The sequence below is a fragment of the Cherax quadricarinatus genome, chromosome 67, assembly GCF_038502225.1.
Source record: "Cherax quadricarinatus isolate ZL_2023a chromosome 67, ASM3850222v1, whole genome shotgun sequence".
Taxonomy (NCBI): Eukaryota; Metazoa; Arthropoda; class Malacostraca; order Decapoda; family Parastacidae; genus Cherax; species Cherax quadricarinatus.
The window spans coordinates 20,790,951-20,801,269 of record NC_091358.1 but is presented as its reverse complement, the minus strand read 5'-3'; positions in this window follow the sequence as shown (position 1 = coordinate 20,801,269).

Below are 10,319 nucleotides of genomic sequence, written 5' to 3'. Positions count from 1 at the left end.
CACATTGCTAAACTCACAAATTATAATGTAGTCACTTAGCCTTAATACCATAATCTGTAAGGATTTAATGTTAAGAATTAATCTAAGTCTGCTCGAAATGCCTAGCCATGCTAGGTGTCCTAGTGGCCCCCTCTGTAATTAGTATTTTATAACATGTAAACCACACAATACCCAAAACCTGTAAACCCCACATTGTAACCCTTATAGAGAATAAACTTGAATTGAATTGAATTGAATTGAATAAGACCACCTTGGTAAGTGAGGAACATACTATAATGGTAGTGGGTTTATGTCAACCATCTCTGATACTGTTTTAATGTCACCTTCGCACCATTTATAACATTTCTGGTATATTTTTAAATGTTTATACAGCAGTGTACTGTATACTGTAATAAAAAGAATTGAGGAAATCAGCTCTAACATAAATTATTTAGGTATGTATACTGGTCAGAGCCCGTTGTAAGTCTGAGTCGTTGGTAAACGAGTACGTTGCTAAGTGAGGAGAGGCTGAATAACAATTGGGTGTACATCACATACTTTGCAAAAGCCCCTTTATATGCAAAGCATTTTGGGCAAATATAAGATTAATAACAATGCAGTAATTTTGTACATATGATTATTAAGTGAGTTACAATGAATACAAGAGAGTTGAATATTCTATTAGTTCATGCCGTATGTCCTTAATAGTTTGGTAGAGAAGAATTACAGTTTTGATTATTAACACATAAGGCAGACACAATGGAATTATTAACATTTGAGAAGATTATAGATATTGAGAGTAAGTTTATATTAACTATAATGTTTTACCTGTGTTCATAATATTGAACAAATGCTTGTATAGTTTCTACATATGTATTTATGATGGACCCTGAACTGTTATTGCACTAACTCTATTATAGACTGCACACAATAGACAGTAAAATTAAGGTATAGTTCTATACTAATAGAGGACACTGAAAGATAGTTACAATATAAAAAAATAAAATTGTGTACCTTTTTAGGCAAACGAGATGGTGATCTTGGGGTGCCTAATAACAGTATAAACTATAAGGAAGTGTTTGAACAACTCTGGCAATTCACTGCTGTCAGAATGACAAAATAAAAATGATTATTAGGTTTTATTTATAATAACTGGATAAAAAATTGGAGTTTCATAACATTACTCACGGAAAGTGGGTACAAACTGCATTTTATTGACTAATTATTATTATAATCATGGGGGAGCACTAAACCCATAAGATTATACAGTGCATGTGGGGAGGGTGGAAGGTATTTGGGCTCAATTCAGGGAACTGGAGCACAGATCCAATTCCCTAGATCAAGAGCCCCTCACCAGCATCAAGGAACCTCCCTTGAGAGGTATTCTGACTCAGTTAGACCAGCATCACTTAAAAATTTTTTTAGTTCATGTTCAGTAGAAATAAAATATCTCCTTCCTGTTGATTCCTTTTTGACTGCAATTTTCTCATGCCTTGAAAAGCACTGGTGGATTTTTTGGTCATATAGCTTTCTTAGTCTATAGAGGAGATTTTGTCCTTTATTGGTCAGGCACTCGATGACATATACATATGTTTTCATATTAACAGATGTTCTTAATAGATTTTCTTTGTGAACTTTAGTATCACTGATTTCTTCCCAGTTTGGTAACCTAACACTTTACATTCCTTTATGTCATCATTAGATATGCTAAGATAGAAATGGTCTTGGACATGTTTCTTGCGCTATAGTTGGTGGGAGAGGGTTGTTATATACTACAACTGAATAAGATAGTTGTTGTTGGTAGAAAGATAGTTGTTTTAAGTAGGTACAACTATGTATCATGTCCAAATAAACTATATGAATATATATCTTTCTTTCTCTCAACAAACCGGCCGTATCCCACGGAGGTGGGGCGGCCCAAAAAGAAAAACAAAAGTTTCTCTTTTCAAATTTAGTAATTTATACAGGAGAAGTGGATACTAGCCCCTTGCTCCCGGCATTTTAGTCGCCTCTTACAACACGCATGACTTACGGAGGAAGAATTCTGTTCCACTTGCCCTTGGAGAATACAGTGGTCCCTCGCTTTTCGTAGTTCTCGGCAATCATAGATTTCGGAAATCATAGGGGTATTTTTGTATAAACATGGGCTCGCTTTTCAAAGGTTGACTCGCGAGTTGTAGTACGTCCGGGACACGTACCCACGGCATGTGCCGGGGCGGCAGCCAGTCTGGCATTGTTTACCAGTGAGCGAAGGTCCCCTCACGTGCTCCAGCAAAATATTTCATAATATTCCATTTATTTTAGTGCTTGCAAGTACAGTGGACCCCCGCTTAACGATCACCTCCAAATGTGACCAATTATGTAAGTGTATTTATGTAAGTGCGTTTGTACGTGTATGTTTGGGGGTCTGAAATGGACTAATCTACTTCACAATATTCCTTATGGGAAAAAATTCGGTCAGTACTGGCACCTGAACATACTACTGGAATGAAAAAAGTTCATTAACCGGGGGTCCACTGTACTAAATAAGCTACTATAGCTCCAAAGAAAGCTCCTAGTGCCAAGCCTGTGGTAAAGAAGGTGAGAAATACGAGTGAATTTAAGAAAAACATCATTGAACAATATGAAAGTGGTACAAGTGCGGCCAAACTGGCCAGGATGTATAAGAAACCCTACACAACCATATGTTCCATAGTGGCCAAGAAAAGGGAAATCAAGGATGCTGTTGTTGCAAAGGGGGTAACTATGCTGACAAAAATGAGATCACCAGTACTCGAAGAGGTTGAGAAGTTATTATTGGTGTCGATAAATGAGAAACAATTAGCAGGAGATACTCTTATGACTTCGATTATTTGTGAAAAGGCTAGGCAGTTGCACAACGATCTGGTAAAGAAATTGCCTGAAAATAGTGGTGATGTGAGTGAATTTAAGGCCAGCAAAGGTTGGTTTGAGAGATTTAAGAACCGTACTGGCATACACAGTGTGGTAAGGCATGGTGAGGCTGCCAGTTCGGACCACAAGGCGGCTGAAAAATATGTGCATGAATTCCAGGAGTACATAGAGGCTGAAGGACTGAAACCTGAACAAGTGTTCAATTGTGATGAAACAGGCCTCTTTTGGAAGAAAATGCCAAAGAGGACCTTCATTACACAGGAGGAAAAGGCAATGCCAGGACACAAGCCTATGAAAGACAGGCTGATGCTAATGTTCTGTGCTAATGCTAGTGGAGATTTCAAAGTGAAGCCGTTACTAGTGTCGAATCGAATCGAATCGAGGACGACGAGAGCTGTCATAAGATGGGAAGGAAGAAGGATAAGGAAGGATGGAAATAACTGGAAAAGGATGGGGAGGAGGGGAAGAGGAGGAATCAAGGCAAGTGGCCCAACCACTTTGGGACATGTGGTACAAAAGTACTGGAGACGTAGATAGAGAGGCCTGACTGATGTCATTGCTTGGCTTACTAGGAGAGGATGGCGAAGGCAGCGGTAGGAGCTGGGAGTGTCAGAAGGCAGCAAGCAGGATGAGTTGGTTATGGTCTTAAACCATTTATCAGTGCAGTAAATTGTTTTTGAGAGAGTTGTATCACACTTATGGGAGAGCTGTAGTAGTATTCATTGGTTTGGAGTTGGTGGAGTATCTGGTTGTAGGTAGGGAATGGTCTTTCTTCGCTTTGGTACGATACAGTGTTGTCTTGGAGATGTTGGATGAGTTCTAGGCGAGTCATGCTTGCAGGGTATAGTCTCGTGGTGTAGAATATGAGTCCTTTGTGTTTAACCCATGGTGTTCCAGGTAATCGACGTGAGTTAAGTAGAGAAGGCGGTGGTGGAGTAGAGGAAGGTGGTGTTGCTTCGTTTTCAACTTCAGTAGACGAATTAGAAGATGTTTTTGGTGGTAAGGCTTCTGATTGGTTGGATTCAGTGAGAGGTGGTGGCAGTGGAGGCTTCTCATTGGTCGTTGTTGGATTGACTTCACTAGTTGGTGGTGTTGATGGAACTTCTGCAGAAGAGTTGGCGATTAAGTTTTTGGTGAATTTGAGAATTTCTTCAGAAGGTGGAGATGCTGGAAATGTAAATGAAGGCATGTTATTTAATGGAAATAACTTGTTGATGGTGGAGTTAAATGATCCAGGTACAGCCATGTTTTGCATATGAGCGTATAGTAGACAGTAGTGAATCTTCGTTACGTCACATGTTGGAGGAGTGATGGGAGTGGTGGTGGTGAAGGCGGGCTAAGTAGATGCTTGAAGTAATTTTGTAGTGTCTGCTTGTATTTTTGCAATTGCTGCATACGTTGGAGTGTTGCTAGTAGGTTTTTTCTTTGCTGCATCTTGTGTTTTCTTCATAATATCCTTTCTTGTAGGACATTTTGCTGCCAGTGTATGGTGATCATTACTCTTGCAGTTTAAGCATGCTGGTTGTGTTGGAGCAGCAGTGGTGCAGGAACTGAAGGTGTGTCCCTCACTACCACATGTAGTGCAGAACTTCTTGTCTTTTACTGGACATGCTTTGGTGGTGTGATGGTATGAATAACAGTTCCAGCAATGTTGGATGTAGTGATATCTCTCTGCTTCAATGTAGGTAGGGCTGATGTAGTAGTAGTAGACAGCAAGACGTTCGTTCAGTGCAGTGGCAGCCATGTTCACGTCGGTGAAGGTGACCTTGATCATGGACCTTGCATTTGGGATTTTTGTAATGCTGTCAACAGTAGCCCAAGTGTTTTGCGTCTCGATGGTACTAGTGTACCATTCTGAAAATCCCAGAGTGTTCAGGAAAAACAATGTTATGAAAAGTAAATTGTGTGTGTTTTGGAAATCTAATAGTAAGGCATGGGTCACGAGGGAAATTTTCGTCGAATGGTTCAATGAAGTGTTTGGCCCTAGTGTGAAGAATTACCTCCTGGAAAAGAAATTGGATCTCAAGTGCCTGCTAGTAATGGACAATGCACCTGCTCATCCTCCAAACCTGGATGACCTAATTTTCGAGGAGTTTGGGTTCATTACAGTAAAGTTCTTGCCCCCGAACACCACTCCTCTCCTCCAGCCCATGGACCAGCAGGTCATTGCAAACTTTAAAAAACTCTATACCAAAGCAATGTTTCACAGGTGCTTGACTGTAACCACAGACACTCACTTGACCCTAAGGGAATTTTGGAGAGAACACTTCAGCATCCTCCATTGCATAACCCTTATAGGTATGGCTTGGGAGGGAGTGACTACCAGGACTTTGAACTCTTCCTGGAGAAAATTGTGGCCAGATTGTGTCGACAAGAGGGATTTTGAAGGGTTTGGGGACTGACCCTGATGAGCCTATGTCTGCTGTAAAATCAATTGTGGCACTGGGGAGTTCCATGGGGTTGGATATGAGTTTGGAGGATGTGGAAGAATTGGTGGAAGACCACAACGAAGAGCTCACCACTGAGGAGCTGCAAGAGCTTCAGCAGGAACAGCAACAGATTGCAGCTCAGAATCTTGCTGCAGAGGAGGAGGAAGAGAGATGGAAGATGGTGCCTTCTTCAGAAATTAAAGAGATTTTTGCTATGTGGGGTAAGATGGAAAGATTTATGGAGAAACATCACCCTGACAAGGTTGTTGCAAGCCATGTTGGCAACATGTACAGTGACAAAGTCTTGGCCCATTTTAGGGAAGTTTTAAAGAGACGCCAGAAACAGAGCTCTCTGGACAGTTATTTTGCGAGACAGGACTCCAGTGACTCTCAAGCTGGTCCTAGTGGCATTAAGAAACAGAGAAGAGAAGCAACCCCAGAAAAGCAATTGGTACCTGAGGTGTTGCTGGAAGGGGATTCCCCTTCCAAACTATAAACAGTCCACTCTCTCTCCTCCTCCAGTCTCCCATACACTAAGAAGAATCTCCAATAAAGGTAAGTGTTATGCTGTTAATGTTTCATTCATCATTTCCCATTGTATTGTTTATGTACTACATGTATATTTCATGTAAAAAATTTTTTTGTTTTAATACTTCTGGGTGCCAGGAACGGATTAATTGTATTTACATTATTTCTTATGGGGAAAATTGATTCGCAAATCGTAGATTTCATTAATAGTAGCAGCTCCAGGAACGGATTAACTACGAAAAATGAGGGACCACTGTATATATATTAATATGAATAGGTACAGTTGGCTATATGGAAGATGAGACACATTAGGGCACCAAAGAAGATGTGGCAGTTCTTCGTTGTTGTAAACAGTTTCCTTATGAATGAATACAGCATCCACACATTTAATCAATTAATGTTATAACAGGGCCCTGTGGCTTGACTGGCAAAGCTCTTGCTGCACACGCTGAGGGTCCAGGTTTGATACCCAGCACGAGTGAAAACATTGGACACGTTTCCTTACACCTGTTGTCCTGTTCACCTTGCAAGTAGGTACCTGAGTGTGAGTCGACTGGTTTGAGTTGCATCCTGGGGGACAAGATTGGGGACCCCAAGGGAAATAAGACAATCCCTTAACCCTTTGAGGGTTTTCGTCGTACTAGTACGTCTTACGCGTAGGGGTTTTTGACGTACTAGTACTCATAAATTCTAGCGGCCTCAAATCTAGTGGGAGAAAGCTGGTAGGCCTTCATATGAAAGAATGGGTCTATGTGGTCAGTGTGCACAGTCTAAAAAAAATCCTGCAGCACACAGTGCATAATGAGAAAAAAAAAACTTTGACCATTTTTTTGGAATAAATCAGCGACTTTGCAGTGTATTTTCGTATGGTATTTATTGTTGTATTCTAGTTTTCTTGGTCTCATTTTATAGAATGGAAGACATATTACAGAAATAGTGATGATTTTTACTGGTTTTACAAAGAAAGGTGCCTTGAAATTGAGCTCAAAGTAGCAGAAATGTTCGATTTTTACCAAACTTCAAAAGTAAACAAATCGTGCCAAGCGTGCAATACACGTCAACTGGTGAGTCTAATATTCTTTCACAAGTGCACCAATAATATTTATACCATTTTTTACACTAATGCAGTAGTCTGCATAACAGTAAATTTTATATTTTTTGTGAAAATAAAAATTCAAAGTGGAAAGCAAAAGAATATAAGAGGGGCCTTGAGACGTGAATAATGACTAGAGGAAATGTCATTTTAGTGCCAGGAATGTCTTTCTTGTTTATTCTGGACCCTATTCGGAAATTGGCATCTTTTGAAATTTGTGTGAAATTGGCAAAATTGCTAAATTCTGACCACTGTACTGGATAGTTGAATTTCATAAATGAGTGGTTTCTTGCACCCATTCGATAGAAAAAATGGAGTTCTAGCGAAATATTCATGTTTTTTGTCGACTAGTACAGTGAAATTGGCCGAAAATGGGGCTCAAAGTGGGCAAAATCGCCGATGCGTAAACATCGCCGAGACCGCTAACTTTGCAAGAGCATAATTCCGTAAGTTTTCTATCAAATTTCAAACTTTTGGTGTCTTTATGATCGGGAAAAGATTCTCTATCTTTTCATAAGAAAAAATTATTTTTTTTTTTTTTAAATTTGGCCGACCCTGAGAACGAGTTTCGGAGAGGGCCTGTCGACCCTCAAAGGGTTAATGACGCACTGCCTTTCTTGGGTTATCCTGGGTGGCTAACCCTTCGGGTTTAAAAATCCAAACAAAATCTTTACAAAAGCAGTGATTGGTAGATTGTTGATTTCTTTATGTAATGTTGAACCATTGTGTTTTCTTAGTTAAAGACATCAGTATAATACCTTTTAATATTAAGTGTCATAGTGTCATTACTTTTAGTCTGAATATTTCAGTCCCACCTCCTGTGAACACATTCAGACACTCCTCATTTAACAACGGAGTTCCGTTCCTAAGAGTGAATTGGTTGTTAAGTGAGGAGCTGCCCCTTACTGATATTTCAAGCATACTATACTGATAGTGGGTTTGTGTCAGCCATCTTCACATATTGCTTTGATGTCACCTTTTCACCATTTATAACATTTTCAGTATATTAAAAATGGAACTAGACATTTAAAAAACAATAAAAAAGTAAGATAAACATAGAGTACACTGGTCGGAGAGCTGATCATAAGTCTGAGCGATCGTTAAACAACTAGGTTATGTGAGGAGTACCTGTACTGGCTTTCTATAATTACAAAAGTCTTGATCTGGATGGTGAGAGATGCCTTGGATATGGTGGATGCATCTGCACTCTGTTGACTAGTTGGCAAAGATTCATGAAGAAGTGTTTGACACTCTGACTAAAAACTTCTGTTTTTTTGATCACTAAAATGATCTTGAATCATGATTTTGCCTCTTGTTATGATTCCTCTGTTGCTGAGTTACGTATTATTATTATTCTGATGAAAAGAAGCCTAAATCTACAAGGGTGATACAGCGGCTGAACTATGAAGACCCCATAAGACTGCGGATCATTGGCGGCATGGACTGTACTCCTGGATCATGGTCTGGTTATGTAGAAGCTGCACTGTACTTTAATGAGCACTATCACTGTTAAGTAAAAGGACACAAGTGCAACTAATGTGACATTTTTATTGTGTCAATGTTTCACTCTCCAGGAGCTTTGTTAAGCTGCTACCGTCAAAATAACGTCTGCATGAAATGTCCATTATGTTGCAGTGTCCGACAGATTGTAATAATGTTGGTAGAATTACCGACAATATGTAAAGTAAGAGGACACAAGTGCAACTAATGTGACATTTTTATTGTGGCAATGTTTTGCTCTTGACAAAGCTCCTGGAGAGCAAAACATTGCCACAATAAAAATGTCACATTAGTTGCACTTGTGTCCTTTTACTTTACATATTGTTGGTAATTCTACCAACATTGTTACACTATCATTGTTGTTATAAAAGCTTCACTTTATGTGCCACAGTGCAAGAACACATTCATTGCTTAAAGCACGGAACACTTGTATTTCATGTGTGTTGCTTCACATGACTTTATCCATCAGCAGTTTCAGTGTGGCTTAAGAAAAATGTTACAGAGTAGACTTATCTACTGTTGTTTGAATAAATTAGTGTGATTAACCTGTAACTTCCTCAATGTATTTGTTTTTTCAGTGGCCATAAGTGAGCTACAGCCACTGATGAATATTTCTCAGAATACTTCAGTATGTGTGTGCTGTGTGGAGGCTATATACCAGACTATATCTTCCCACACCAAGACTGTGTACACTGTGTTATATACCAGACTATATCTTCCCACACCAAGACTGTGTACACTGTGTTATATACCAGACTATATCTTCCCACACCAAGACTGTGTACACTGTTTTATATACCAGACTATATCTTCCCACACCAAGACTGTGTACACTGTGTTATATACCAGACTATATCTTCCCACACCAAGACTGTGTACACTGTGTTATATACCAGACTATATCTTCCCACACCAAGACTGTGTACACTGTGTTATATACCAGACTATACCCTCCCACACCAAGACTGTGTACACTGTGTTATATACTAGACTATACCTTCCCACACAAAGACTGTGTACACTGTGTTATATGTTGAATTAGACACATGTGCAACTCTTGGGTATCTTTATTGAGGAAACGTTTTGCCACACAGTGGCTTCATCAGTCCATACAAAGGAGAAACTTGAAGAACAGGAGGAGAATGAGGTAATCAGTCCCTCAGCCTTGAGTCGATGTGGTCAGTCCATCAATCTTGAATAGAATACGGCATATGAGCGGAGAAGCAGCTTATAAACCGTAGACAGGTGAGGGGCAGCAGTCGTAGGTGGTGTCACATTTGTCCAATGTGGAAGTAGGTCGTGCCCAAGGGTTAGGCAAGTGAAGAATTCCCTAACCCTTGGGCACGACCTACTTCCACATTGGACAAATGTGACACCACCTATGACTGCTGCCCCTCACCTGTCTACGGTTTATAAGCTGCTTCTCCGCTCATATGCCATATTCTATTCAAGATTGATGGACTGACCACATCAACTCAAGGCTGAGGGACTGATTACCTCATTCTCCTCCTGTTCTTCAAGTTTCTCCTTTGTATGGACTGATGAAGCCACTGTGTGGCGAAACGTTTCCTCAATAAAGATACCCAAGAGTTGCACATGTGTCGAATTCAACAACATGTTGGTTCTCTGGACCATTCATCTACAACTTTGTTATATACCAGACTATATCTTCCTACAGCAAGACTGTGTACACTGTGTTATATACCAGACTATATCTTCCCACACCAAGACTGTGTACACTGTGTTATATACCAGACTATACCTTCCCACACCAAGACTGTGTACACTGTGTTATATACCAGACTATATCTTCCCACACCAAGACTGTGTACACTGTGTTATATACCAGACTATATCTTCCCACACCAAGACTGTGTACACTGTGTTATATACCAGAC